This window comes from Odontomachus brunneus, unplaced genomic scaffold, assembly GCF_010583005.1.
Source record: "Odontomachus brunneus isolate Ranch 3 - 2012 unplaced genomic scaffold, Obru_v1 Obru_scaffold_012, whole genome shotgun sequence".
Lineage (NCBI taxonomy): Eukaryota > Metazoa > Arthropoda > Insecta > Hymenoptera > Formicidae > Odontomachus > Odontomachus brunneus.
This window is the reverse complement of record NW_022639462.1, coordinates 2,418,638-2,433,127: the sequence shown is the minus strand read 5'-3', so window position 1 is coordinate 2,433,127 and position 14,490 is coordinate 2,418,638. Positions and strand designations below refer to the sequence as shown.

Below are 14,490 nucleotides of genomic sequence, written 5' to 3'. Positions count from 1 at the left end.
TTTACAATAAATCTCTTTCCAACAACGAATCCTTGCAAGTCCACAAACGTTGGTTCGACCATAGCGAAGTACTCTTCGATACGTTCGGGAAAGAAATGTCGTGTATAGCCTTTTGATGTTTTCTATTATTCTTTTCTCATACTTTCCAATGTGTTAGTTGATTTTGCGCACTAAGTTGGTTAGTGGACTGTATTCAACTACACGATCATGCAGGATCAGACAGTATGCGGTAGTATTCGCTGGTATATTCTCTCTACACTCAAATTCTATCCGCACATCTACAGTGGCACTCTTAACAGATTCGTTTTGACGCGAACAATCGATAACCACGAAAGGACCATGCTTCAGAAAGTCGATAGTTGTTAACCATACCTCAGCACTGTTGTATCCATAATATGATTTAGCCGGAAACGGCTATACATATAATAAAGTATTGCATATCTGTTTTTTACAAAATCTAAATTCATGTCATCGTATGGATAACACTCTGAATTTAGATAGAGCTTTACGTTGGTTAAATTGCAGTTGTCGAATTGAGTTATATTTTCCGACATGACATTTTTTCGACTAGTTTGCAGGGCAAAGATAACGTATCGTGGTTTTTCCAAATTAGTGGCTGTTTTGACAGTCCACAGATGTTTGGTCGTGCTTTGCAGCAGAGGAAATTCATACAGATCCCATGAGCGGAAACTCATACTCAGGTATCGACCATTCTCCAATGTTCTCAGCAGGGCAAGTTTATTGATATCATTCAACATTACATGAGGCATTCGCCATTGTATCTTGAATAGCTCAATCTTAGGTTGCAACGCTGAAGATCCAAGTAGACTGTTGTTGTCACTGCGCGACCGTAATAAAATTAATTCGTGACGCGCGTTAATTACTACACGCTTGTAGTCTTTGCAGAATCCTAGCAACATGTTAAGTGGCACGCAAAAGTTGAAGTATCTATCTGTCGAAACAGCGTCAGTCGTATTTCACGCAGCATTTTTCATGGTGGTATTTTTGTCCGAAGATAACGATACATAGTTTTTCAGCGTGAAAGTTATTCTCACGTTTCTGTTACGATCAATCTCTGTACCATCCAGTTCGTAACGAATCTCATCAAACATAAATGCAACGCAATTACGTCCCAATGTTACAATCACACCATCGGCTTTCGCTTGTTTCGTTATCTTCCCCTCGACATAGAGATAACTCTCACACGGTAACGTGTACAAGTCTTGCTGTTGTATTCGTATCTCATCACTGTGTCCAAACGTTGTGTTAGCGTATGGGTTGTACGTGTGTGTTTCGATTTTGACGATGCGATCGTCAAAGACCGGACTACCTCCAATGTTCAAAATGTCAATCATCTTTTTTCAATTGTTTCGTACGATGTATCCTAGAGATTTAAGAAATTCAATATTCGCCGCGCTGAGTTTTTGTTTTATACAATCACGAGCATTGTTTGGAGCCGTCTTCGGTGCGATGAAATGTTCTCTCGGGTATCACTTAAAACTTATTATAAAAAGTCCATAAGACAACACCATATTATTCCATACAGAACAGAAACATTGCAGAAACGTTGCAGAAATATTTAATTGCAAGATTGCAACATTGCAAATACATTGCAAAATATGACTGTAATATTACTATTGTAAGAAATTAGAATATGTAGCGACATCTAACAACGTTAGAGTAAAGCTTCATGTCGTGGCGAGAACTGAGGTTCCCTCTCCTTCGCGCCGATACTTTAAATAGGTAGCTGGAAACGAAGGCGAGAGGAGAAGATCGAGGAGAGTCTTGCGAGTAGCGAAGAGAGCTAAGAGCTCCGGTTTTGTGGGCCGGTTAAGGTCAGGTGATAAACCAATTTAGTTAAAGGCGAATTAACGCTGTGGATACGGAATCCGTTCGCGTATCTAGTCAGATATAGTCTCGTTGGGACATTAGAGTAATAACGATCAGAGGTGCGGTCTTATTACATTTATTATTAGTACATTCGTGAAGCACGAGTCGAGCACGTGCAAGTGTGTACGCGTTAGTAGAGACTTCCATTGTATGACTTTGTCGGTCTAAGCCTGAGGAGCAAAGAGGAACTGTACGGTATAATAAATAATTGTTGAGTGTTCTCATTAGTGTTCATTATTCACGTTCGGTCACCTGTACTGTGGGATAAGTTGCTTCGTACTGGACAGCAGAGCAGCTATCCGCGGCTTATCTTACAGCAATACAAAAAGAGAGAAATAATCTCACAGCTCAGAAATGGGATTGCCGACTAAACTCGGGCCTAATAACAATTAATGAATAAAGAGGCAATTAGTGTATAGTGAACGGGATTAACATTAGTTATTAACATTTGGGAGCTGACCCAGCTTACCCGTGTAAATCTGGTTTGTCCTTCGAAGGTCAAGTGCACACGTGATCGGGTAGTGTCGGATTAGTGTCGAGCCACGTAGATCTCCAAAGAAAGACACGACGTTAAGTATTGATATTCAAGGACAGTAGGGACAATCGCTGAAAACATGGAAAGACGTGCGTTAGATGCCATGTCATTAGAGCAGCTCAAGGCTGAGGCAGGTAAATACCAGTTGAGGATTTCTGAAGATCGACTTCTGTTGATAGATGCTCTCATGAATCATTGGGAGACTAATAGTCCAATGGTAGAAATGATAGCGCAACCAAGGAGAACGAGCTCAAGTGCGTTAACGGAGGCGCGTCCTAGGGCGAGTAGCCAAGGTACTTCTACTGTAAAGGAATCGCAGTCAGTCGCTCCTGCAAAAATGATAAATATGTCAGAGTTGGAAAACGTGCTTACGAAAATGATGTCGGTGGTTACCAGTTGTACGCAGAATCAACAGCACTTTATGGAACAACAACGTATAGCGATGTAGCAGCAGCAGCAAGTGCTCTCTCAAATCTCCAATGTTATTATCAATGGGCCGAGTAGAGCAGGGGGTTGGCCGGTTAGGGAAACCTCTTCGTCAAGTGCCAGTGGGTTAGCAGAAGCAGTTCCGGATCATCCTTCAGGCCTTAATCAGCAGACGGTTACGAGGGTGCAACCGCAACCAGGGACCACTCCGTCAACAGGCATTTTATCTCTGTTGTCGTCACAGGTGCCAGAGTACGGAGGAACCGAGTCGGAGAACATCCACATCTGGGTTCAACGGGTCAACCAAGTATAATATACATAGTATTCCGGACAATTTAATTCTGTTAGTTGCAACAGCTAAGTTGATTAAAGATGTCAAGAGGTGGTTTGATTTTCAATCGGGAACAGTTCTAGAATCATGGTCAAATTTAAGTGCTAGTTTGATTAAAATTTTCGATAAGCGCATTCCATTTCACGTAACGATGCAAAAAATTGAGGCACGTAAATGGCAACATCATAAAGAAACCTTTGATCAGTATGCAATTGATAAATTAGCGATAATGCACAGATTAAATTTACCTATAGCGGACATAATCAACTTATTAATTAGTGGAATTACTATAAGTTCGTTGAGCGCGACAGCTCTTACGTTAGAATTAAGCTCCGTTGATGAGTTCTTAGTTAGAATGCGAGTCATTACCGGCGGAATGACATTCACAGACAGAAATGTCGCTCCGAATAGATCGGGAAATATTAGAGACCTTAGTTGTCGAATTTGTAATAGACGCGGTCATTAACAAAAAATTGTAGAAATAGCGAGTCAAGAATAAATGAGTTTACCTGTTTCTATTGTAAACAGTCAGGGCACTTAAAGAAAGATTGTCCTAGACTTCGGCGGAGGGAACAACTTCCGGTAGAGCGCTCAGGAATGATCGTTGCACAGGCGGATAATAAAAGTTCCTTCACGTCACGAGAGGCGCCGCATACGATAAGTCTGGTCATAGGACAAGAGTCACAGAATAATCAGACAGGGAATCCTTTTGTGAAGATAGTTGAGTTAAATAGATGCAAATGTGTTCTTCACGCGTTAGTGGACACGAGTAGTCCGATTTCTATTATAACTTTGAAGTTATACAAAAGATATTTCAAATTGGCGAATCAGAATCTGCAAATGCCAGAAAGTCAGTTTAGATCTATAAATGGTCAGGCGATTAGATTCGTTGGTATGATTGATTCAACCATGAAAGTGGAAAATCTGGGCGATCATGTTATAGAGCTTACATTCTATGTACTCGATGTTCCTGCTTTAGGAGCCGATATAATATTAGGACGAGATGTATTGGTGCGAGAAACAGCGGCAGTTACTTTTCCCTCAAGGACAACGGATGGTACAGCCTTGAATAATATGTTTCTTCGTGAATTACCTAGACCAGAAATAATTGAGGAGACAATAGGGTTAGATAATGTATTAAATAATATATCTATTGACTTTAATGAAGAGATACGGTCTCATTTGGTACAGTTGATTTTAGATATTATTAATAGCGATATACCTTTGGAGGAAGACGATTACTCGGTAAGGGTTAATCTTAAGGATCATACCACGTATGCATATGCTCCGCGAAAGTTCGCATTAGCCGAGAGGAAAAGTATTCGGCGAATTACAGATGATTTGTTGCACCGCGGAATCATTAAACCTAGCATCTCACCTTACTGCGCAAGGGTAGTGCCTATTAAGAAGAAAAATAATACAATTAGATTATGCGTTGACTTGAGACCTTTGAATGAACGTGTTGTTAAACAAAAATATCCGTTTCCAATTATAGAAGATTGCTTAGCAAAATTAACCGATAAGAAAATATTCACACTGCTAGATTTGAGAGATGGATTCCATCAAATACGGGTACATCCGGATCACACGAAGTTCTTCGCGTTTGCTACTCCAGACGGACAGTACGAATACACGCGTCTACCGTTTGGATATTGTGAAGCGCCTGCCGAGTTCCAAAAACGCATAGTTCAGGTGTTACAACCGCTGATTAGACAAGATAAGATAATAGTATATATTGATGATATTCTTATTGCGACAACCACTGTACAGCAGCATTTTCAAACGTTGCGGGAAGTATTAGTTATCCTGAAACGATACGGTCTAGAGATAAATTATAGGAAAAGCCAATTTATGAAGTTGAGAGTAGAATTTTTAGGCTATATAATCTCTGCAGAAGGTATTACGTTAAGCGATCGGCATACACAGGCTATTCATAATTATACCTTGCCTACCAATGTACATGAAGTACAACGGTTTTTAGGCTTAGCTAATTATTTTAGAAAATTCATAGACAACTATGCAAGAAAGGCTAAACCTTTATCAGATTTGTTAAAGAAATCAACTAGTTTCATTGTAAGTGAAGAAGTTAAGCAAGCCTTTAATAATTTGAAAAGAGAGCTTACGTCATATCCGGTTCTAAGACATTTTAATCCTGCGGCAGAAACAGAGCTGCACACAGATGCCAGTTCTCATGGATTGGGGGCAATCCTCTTACAAAAGCAAGAGAAAAATCTGTGGGCTCCAGTGGCTTACTACAGTCAGGTAACCAACGCAGCGGAGGCCAAATACCATAGTTTTGAGCTAGAAATGTTAGCTATTGTAAAGGCAATTCAACGGTTTCACATTTATTTGTACGGGTTAACATTCAAAGTGGTAACCGATTGTAATGCTATAGTTTACGCGATCGACAAAGCCAATCTCAATCCTCGAATAGCTCGTTGGACTTTGCAGTTACAAAATTATTCGTTTATTATGGCTCATCGAGCAAGTGATAAAATGCAGCATGTGGATGCATTAAGTCGACATATAGCGTATTTAGAATCTTTTCCACTGGAACGCCAGTTAGAATTTAAACAGTTACAAGACCCTTATTTAAAGCAACTTGCGGAATCTTTAGAGTTTGAGGATAATGAAAAATTCGAGCTTATCGACGGGTTAATTTACCGGAAAGAAAGCGACGGTTCTAAATTTGTAGCACCAGAGAACATGGTAACTAATTTAATTAAAGCTCATCACGATCAATTAGCGCATTGCGGTATTGAAAAGACATATCAAAGTTTGCATCAGTCGTATTGGTTTTCGTCTATGAGAAAAAAAATAAAAGATTACGTAGATAACTGTCTCACTTGTATAGTAGCAAACACTTCTAGTCACGCCGACGAAGGGGGAGAGGGGACAGAGAAGAGGAGTAAAGACGTGGAATAATAAGTAGGACAAGGGTAAGTAGGAGGCAAGGAAGCCGACGTTGGAGGTACTCGGAGCAATGCCCGAGAAGGCGTTCAGAGTGCAACCATTAAACGCAAGGAGGGAGACAGTGAGGTTTTTTAGTGGGTATACTCTTCCCCCTGGTAAGGGGGGGAGAGGGAGTCCCACACTGCCCCGGGTAATTACCCAGCCCGGGGCGTGCGTAACGCATTTTTCTCACTGAAAAAAAAAAAAAGTCACGCCGACGAAGGGGAAATGCAAGTAACGAACGTTGCGTCAATGCCGATGCAAACGGTGCACGCGGATCATTTTGGTCCCCTACAATAGACCAAAGAAGGGTATAAATATATTTTAATAATCGTAGACGCTTTCACACGGTTTACATGGTTGTTTCCCGCGCGTACAACTAATACGAGCGAAACCTGTCAGTTATTACAACGAGTTTTTGACGTATTCGGTGCACCAAAAACGTTAGTAACTGATCGAGGAACGTCGTTCACCTCGACCGATTTTGCGAAGTTTGCGAAAGAGTATCAAGTTACTCACCAAAAAGTTGCCGTGGCATCGCCGTGGGCGAATGGTCTAGCTGAAAGGATCAACAGATTCCTTAAGACGTCATTATCCAAAACAGCTGAGCGAGTTGATAATTGGAATCTGCAACTAAATAGAATTCAATATGTGGTGAATAATACGCATCACACCGCGCTGAAATCCACTCCAAGTAAAATCTTGTTAGGATACGATCAACGCAATCATGCAGATCGAGATCTCAATGATTTTGTAAAAGCATTAATTGAAATAGATCAAAATATCGATAACGAGCGAGCCAGAACTAGAGACATAGCGTTAGAAGCAACGAAAAAAGTAAAAGAGTATAATCGATTAAAGTATGATATGAGACATACAAAACCAACGCGGTATAGTAAGGGCGATTTTGTATTAATTCGAGACTTACAACCAAAAGTGGGAATTAATCAGAAGTTAAAGCCGAAATATAAAGGTCCATATTTGGTAGCAAAAGTGTTAAATAACAACAGATACGTTATCACAGATATTCCTGGATTCAATTTGGTATCGCGACCTTATAATACAATTTTGTCATCGGATAAATTAAAACCATGGATCAAACCGGTAAAGCCGCCAGAAAATTGATGAAGTAACTACAGGTCTCAAAATACTTATGTCGATCATACACTCGAGCGAAATTATCTATAGAAATATAAGTTTATATATATCTTTATTAATGTTAATTTTTATGTACCTGCGTGATTGTAAAATTTGTTGTACTACGGTGTCCTATCTCCGGATGTAGTCACAGGAAGTCGCCGTATGGCAGATAGTCTTGCAGACGTATAAGCACACATCAAAAATCACAGTTGCTTCCGAGACGTAAGCAATGTCAGGATGGTCGAGTTGTAAGAAATTAGAATATGTAGCGACATCTAACAACGTTAGAGTAAAGCTTCATGTCGTGGCGAGAACTGAGGTTCCCTCTCCTTCGCGCCGATACTTTAAATAGGTAGCTGGAAACGAAGGCGAGAGGAGAAGATCGAGGAGAGTCTTGCGAGTAGCGAAGAGAGCTAAGAGCTCCGGTTTTGTGGGCCGGTTAAGGTCAGGTGATAAACCAATTTAGTTAAAGGCGAATTAACGCTGTGGATACGGAATCCGTTCGCGTATCTAGTCAGATATAGTCTCGTTGGGACATTAGAGTAATAACGATCAGAGGTGCGGTCTTATTACATTTATTATTAGTACATTCGTGAAGCACGAGTCGAGCACGTGCAAGTGCGTACGCGTTAGTAGAGACTTCCATTGTATGACTTTGTTGGACTAAGCCTGAGGAGCAAAGAGGAACTGTACGGTATAATAAATAATTGTTGAGTGTTCTCATTAGTGTTCATTATTCACGTTCGGTCACCTGTACTGTGGGATAAGTTGCTTCGTACTGGACAGCAGAGCAGCTATCCGCGGCTTATCTTACAGCAATACAAAAAGAGAGAAATAATCTCACACTATGATGTTGCAATATTACTTTAGCAATATTGCAGTAATATTTAAAAAAATATTACGAATATAATATATTTTATTTATTTACTAGTTATTTTTGTTACTTGTATTTCAAATTCAGTAATGTTTTACATCAATAATACTTATAGAATAGTACTTAGAATAGCACTCGTTAGTGGCAATCATTAATTTGTCTTATTGCATATTTTTTATACTTCTTATACCGTTTTTTCGGAGAAAATACTTTCTTTAGATTTAATATTCGTACTTGTTTAATTTTGTGTTTTTTTTTATTTCATTAAAATATTATATTCTTAAACGAAATATCATTTTTTAAAATGATGAAAATAAAACTTTTATTTCGTTCAAGGAAACCATGTCATTTGATGAAACAACACTATTGTTTTAAATAATATTTTTTAAAAGTTTCTCTCAAAATTTAGTAATTCGATTTGTTTAATTTGGATTTTCTTGGATTTTTTAATTTTTTTTTTGTTGGATTAATCATTATAACATTTTGTTAAAAATGTAAAAGTAATCATCACTGGTTCACTACATTACATCAATATTCATCGCATATCGAATGTTGCATTGTTTCAATATCTATCAACAAATTATCCAATAAACAACAAGTAAAAATTATATAACTATTATTTGGTGTTTGCTAGGTATGTTATAATATACTGTGAACACTATAAGGATACATTATATAAGCATGAATTGTAAGAACATCGTTGGAGTCATCAGAGTCACCGCGTGCGCGCTCGATCCGTCACGTTAAGCAACAGTTTAGTGCGGTCAGAGGACATGGATGAGTGCCGGTGTTTTTATGCCGCTTGGGATCGAAATTATCGCAGGAGGATTCATGGAAGTTTGGAATGTGTTGACAACCTTCGATATCTACCCACATAGAACAGTAACATATAAATATATGTATATTTTAGAACAGTTATATATTTTAGAACATGTATATTTTAACAGTTACATATAAATATATGTATATTTTAGAAGAGAGCTAGAGTTGATATGTATATATCTATTAGATGTTCGAAGTTGATCTGTTAAATATCTATATATGGTGAAAATGTCCGCCTTGTATACAGATACTGTATGTATAATAGAAGTGATGTGATAGATGTTTATATATCTATTAGATAGCTATTTACGTATCTATTAGATATTTAATAGATATTTGTATGTATCAACTATAAACGTATATTATATATATATATAAAATATTCTTGTTTTTAGTAGATATTTACGTAAATAGCTATCTAATAGATATATAGACATCTATCACATCACTTCTATTATACATACAGTATTTGTATACAAGGCGGACATTTTCACCATATATAGATATTTAACAGATCATCTAATAGATATATACATATCAACTCTAGCTCTCTAATATACATATATTAGATGTAATGTTCTATGTGGGCACATACGACATGCTTATGATTGAAAAACATTTATTTATCGCATCATTATCAACATTGAGAAACACTTGTTTATCGCATCATTATTTTATCTTTAATTTTCAGGCGACAGCCATCGCCATTAAGACGTAGTCGTGTCTTAACTATTACCGATAAGTTCATCTATAAAACTTGTATATGTATATAAGAGCATTTTATGTCAGACATCTTTTTTTCTTAAGAGAGCAAGAGTTCGCCTCATAGTATTATGCACTGTCGCAGATAATGTATCAAAATTCCAGAAGACACTTATATACAGATAATGTAAAGAGCGAGAAATCTTCATGTGCTGAACTGCGATTATAAATTTATAATATATTTGTGCAAAACTTTCTATATATTTAATAGAACACAATTAAATCCTAATTAATATTTTTTGTATATTATTTTTGTATATTATTTTTGTATATTTTTGTATATATAGAAAAATTATTTTTAAAACAACTATACAGGGTGTCCCGCGTAAGATGTGCTAAAAGAAAAATATAAGTAAAACAGATAAAACTGAACAAAAATTGTAGAAATCATTTTTCAAACAACCACGTAAAATTTCGAGATATTAATAAAAATAGTTGGACAAATTAGAGCAGGACGACGCGGCAGGCGGGACATACGACTCGCTGCCAAGGATGCCAAATGAGTTACATTTACAGCACGCTGACTTCGAGCAGTGGAAGAGCGCAGACAAAATCTGCTCTTTTTCTTCTCTCGAACTGTGGTATATACTTGAGCTGCTTGAATTATGCCAAGCTAGCGATGCGATTTTGGGTGCCGGCGACGAAACGTCACACGTATAAACCGATTGTCTGCGTATGCGTAAAGGAAAAAAATGCGAGCAAGTCGCCTTCCGGTCATTTAATCATATCGCGTATTTATTTAATTAATTGTTTAACTAATTAATATATGTCCCATCTCGCGTACATATATCAAATAATTAAATAAATATGCCTTATATATAATTAAGTAAAAACAAATCCACTCTTGGCCAATATGTACGCTTTTCTCTTAACAACATTTCGTTATTAAAATATAACTTATTATTACTACAAGAAATTTAAAATAAAAAATTAATTTTAATATTGTTTCGTAAAATATATTCTGTTAATATATTTTTTTACTTTATTCATTTTGCAAATACATATAGTAAAAATAAAGAAAAATGTTTCCTTGCAATACTATTTCTATTATATTTAAGTACGTTTCTACGAAGATTACGTATATATTGTCAACGGAAATCGCGAGAAGGTGGTGGTCTCTTCCGTCTCTTCCGTCAAAAAATTTTGACATTGTAAAAAATATATTTTGTAAAATTGATATTGTAAAAATATATTTTAAGGAGAAAAATGCTTTTCTTATTACAGTGCATTTTCACAAAAATCTGCAATGTATTAAAATGCGTAAAAATTGATCATTAGTAAGAAATTAAATACAATTTCCTACTTGTGTGTGATAAGCTACTCGACTTGATGAGATATAATTAGAATTTGTTTGACACAGTACATTTTTCTTGGAAAAATATAAAAGCATTTCCTATTCATACACATAGCAAAACAATCATATGATTATTTAATTAAAAGCAATACATCCTAATGACATTTCCGAAAAGTCCTTAAAACGTCGCATGGAAGTTGTGCGCTGTCTGGAGTCTTTCTTTGTTATCCGTATATTTTATATCTATTTATTTCTCTGTTTCCAATTTTTTCTATCTATCCGCTCTTTCTAACTATCTTTCTTACCTATCATGTCTCTCCATTCTTTGGAAATACAAAACAATATTTTTCTTAATATTACAATTCTTATTACGAATTAATTTTTTTTATATTATAACATGTCGAATTATTTATTTCAACCTGTTATATTATTAAAAAAACATGTATATAAAAATTATTACAATATTAAGCAAAATTATTGTCAAAATTTTTTGACGGAGAAGACCACACGTTCTCGCGGTTTCCGTTGAGCAACAATATGTACGTAGTCTTCGTAGAACTTAAATATAATAGAAATAATATTGCAAGGAAACATTTTTCTTTATTTTTACTATATGTATTTGCAAAATGAATAAAGTAAAAAAGTATATTAACAGAATACACTTTACGAAACAATGTTAAAATTAATTTTTTATCTTAAATTTCTTGTAGTAATAATAAGTTATATTTTAATAACAAAATGTTCTTAAGAGAAAAGCGCATATATTAGCCAAGAGTGGATTTGTTTTTATATATAATAATATACTTAATTATATATAACACATATTTATTTAATTATTTGATATATGTACGCGAGATGGGACATTTCCAGACAGCGCACAAACTTCCATGCGACGTTTTAAGAACTTTTCGGAAATGTCATTAGGACGTATTGCTTTTAATAAAATAATCATATGATTGTTTTGCTATGAATAGGAAATGCTTTTATATTTTTCCAAGAAAAATGTACTGTGTCAAACAAATTCTAACTATATCTTATCAAGTCGAGTAGCTTATCACACACAAGTAGGAAATTGTATTTAATTTCTTACTAATGATCAATTTTTACGCATTTTAATACATTTTAATACATTTTAATACATTGCAGATTTTTGTGAAAATGCACTGTAATAAGAAAAGCATTTTTCTCCTTAAAATATATTTTTATACAATGTCAAAATTTTCATCATATATTAATTACTTAAACAATTAATTAAATAAATACGCGATATGATTAAATGGCCGAAAGCCGACTTGCTCGCATTTCTTTCCTTTACGCATACGCAGACAATCGGTTTATACGTGTGACGTTTCGTCGCCGGCACCCAAAATCGCATCGCTAGCTTGGCATAATTCAAGCAGCTCAAGTATATACCACAGTTCGAGAGAAGAAAAAGAGCAGATTTTATCTACGCTCTTCCACCGCCCGAAGTCAGCCGAAGTGAGAGGCGCACACGGACGGGCACACATACATGGGAGCCATCCCCTCTACGCGTGCTGTAAATGTAACTCATTTGGCATCTCTGCTCGCCGCGGCCGACGAAAAAAATGGACGATTGCTCGCGGACCTATCTTATAGGCCAGAGAGGTGGGCTATTTGGCATAGAAAAATGGGTAGCTCCGTGTGTGCGTACGTGTACGTGTGTGCTCGTCAATTTTCTTCGCTGGCCGCGGCGAGTCTTATTCCCGCCTGTCGTGTCACGCGCTCTAATTTGTCCAACTATTTTTCATTAATATCTCAAAATTTTACGTGGTTGTTTGAAAAATGACCTGTACAATTTTTATTCACTTTTATCTGTTCTACTTATATTTTTCTTTTGGCATATCTTACGTAGGACACCCTGTATATTGTTAAGTTAGCAATTCAGAAACATTTTGTATTGTTATTGTACATATTATTGTATTATTACTTATATATTGCAAAAAGAGTAAACATTCTAAAACATGACTAGTGAACACTGGGAGAAAAGATTGGTAACTATAACAAACTGCATTTAGTTACAGAAATTCGTTGAATTCTTAGTAACTAATACTAAATATGATAATAATTACAAAATATTTAATAGATCGGGAGTATGACGTAATTGCATTCACAGTACCATCAATTAAATAATTTAGTAATAGTTATTTAATGTTAAATATTTAATATAAAATATATTACAGTTATGAACAGATATTTGATAATTGTTATGAAATTGTTATATCTCATGTGATAAAAGATTCAGTAGGTACGAGTTCTATTTTGTTACCAGTATAAGTAAGTTTTGTTGCAGCACAACGAAAAATTCTGTAAATATCATTATATCGTATCATTGAAGCAACAAAATATTGTAGAGCTATTATTAGATTATGTTTCATTACGATATATTCAGTAACTATACTTGATACTGCAATGATCTATTGTGTCTCTATGTCGCATACTTTCAATTTTATAGTTTTACAGATTATAAAGGTGAAGTTCAATGAGCGTTAGAAAGCTTGGAAGCTGGTTGGAAAATGCACCATCGTCGAAAAACACGATTGCTGTTACGTAGATGGCGGTGTCAACGCATCGCACGCGCAAGAACACGAGCTTGAGAAAAACGCGTGCAATGCTTCCCTTATAGAAATATCATACTAAGAATCATTGATAATTACTTATTTTCAGTACTAAAAATACTGGATAATAAGTAATTATCAATGATTCTTAGTATGATATTTCTATAAGGGTTGCTGGTTCTCCTCCTCGTGTTTCTATTATTCTTGCGCGTGCGCTGCGTTGACACCGGCATTTACGTAACAGCAATCGTAGTTTTCGACGATAGTGCGTTTTCCGACCAGCTCTCAAGCATTTGTTGGACTTCATCTCTAGAATCTGTAATACTGCATAGTTGAAGGTATGTTACATAGAGACAATCGACTGTGATATTATATATCAAGTACTATGCATTGTATCTCGATGGATTTTACTCAAAATCGTAGGAGCAAGTGAAACCCTTATAGAAATATCATACTAAGAATCTTCTCTGAATGGAGAACTAGAACACCTCAGTACAGCCTTAACCAAAAATGGATACAACAGCAAAAACAGCTCGCAAATAATAAAAACAGAAGAACAGAATTGTCAGTCCTAAAAACACTGACACACTAGATGAAGAGAGAGAAAAGAGAAAAACGGCTGTCCTTCCATATCTCCAGGGCATAACAGAACCTATCAGCAGGATTTTGGATAAACACAAAATCAAAGTAATCTTCAAACCCCATAGGAAGCTCTCCCATTTACTCCCAAATCCGAAGAATCAGAAATCATGCCTAGAAAAATCAGGTGTATATAAGATCCCTTGCTCTTGTGGTAAAGTTTATATAGGAGAAACCGGGAGGAAGATCAGTACGCGAATCAAGGAACACCAGCGATGTACCAAGTATGGTCACTTTACTCAATCACCC

The 14,490-nt window shown here is 36.1% G+C and overlaps 1 pseudogene; it reads left to right on the top strand.

Moving 5' to 3' along the window:
• Positions 1-4,734: 4,734 nt before the first annotated feature.
• The window catches only part of LOC116840889, a 14,943-nt pseudogene continuing 5,187 nt past the window's right edge, over positions 4,735-14,490 (top strand).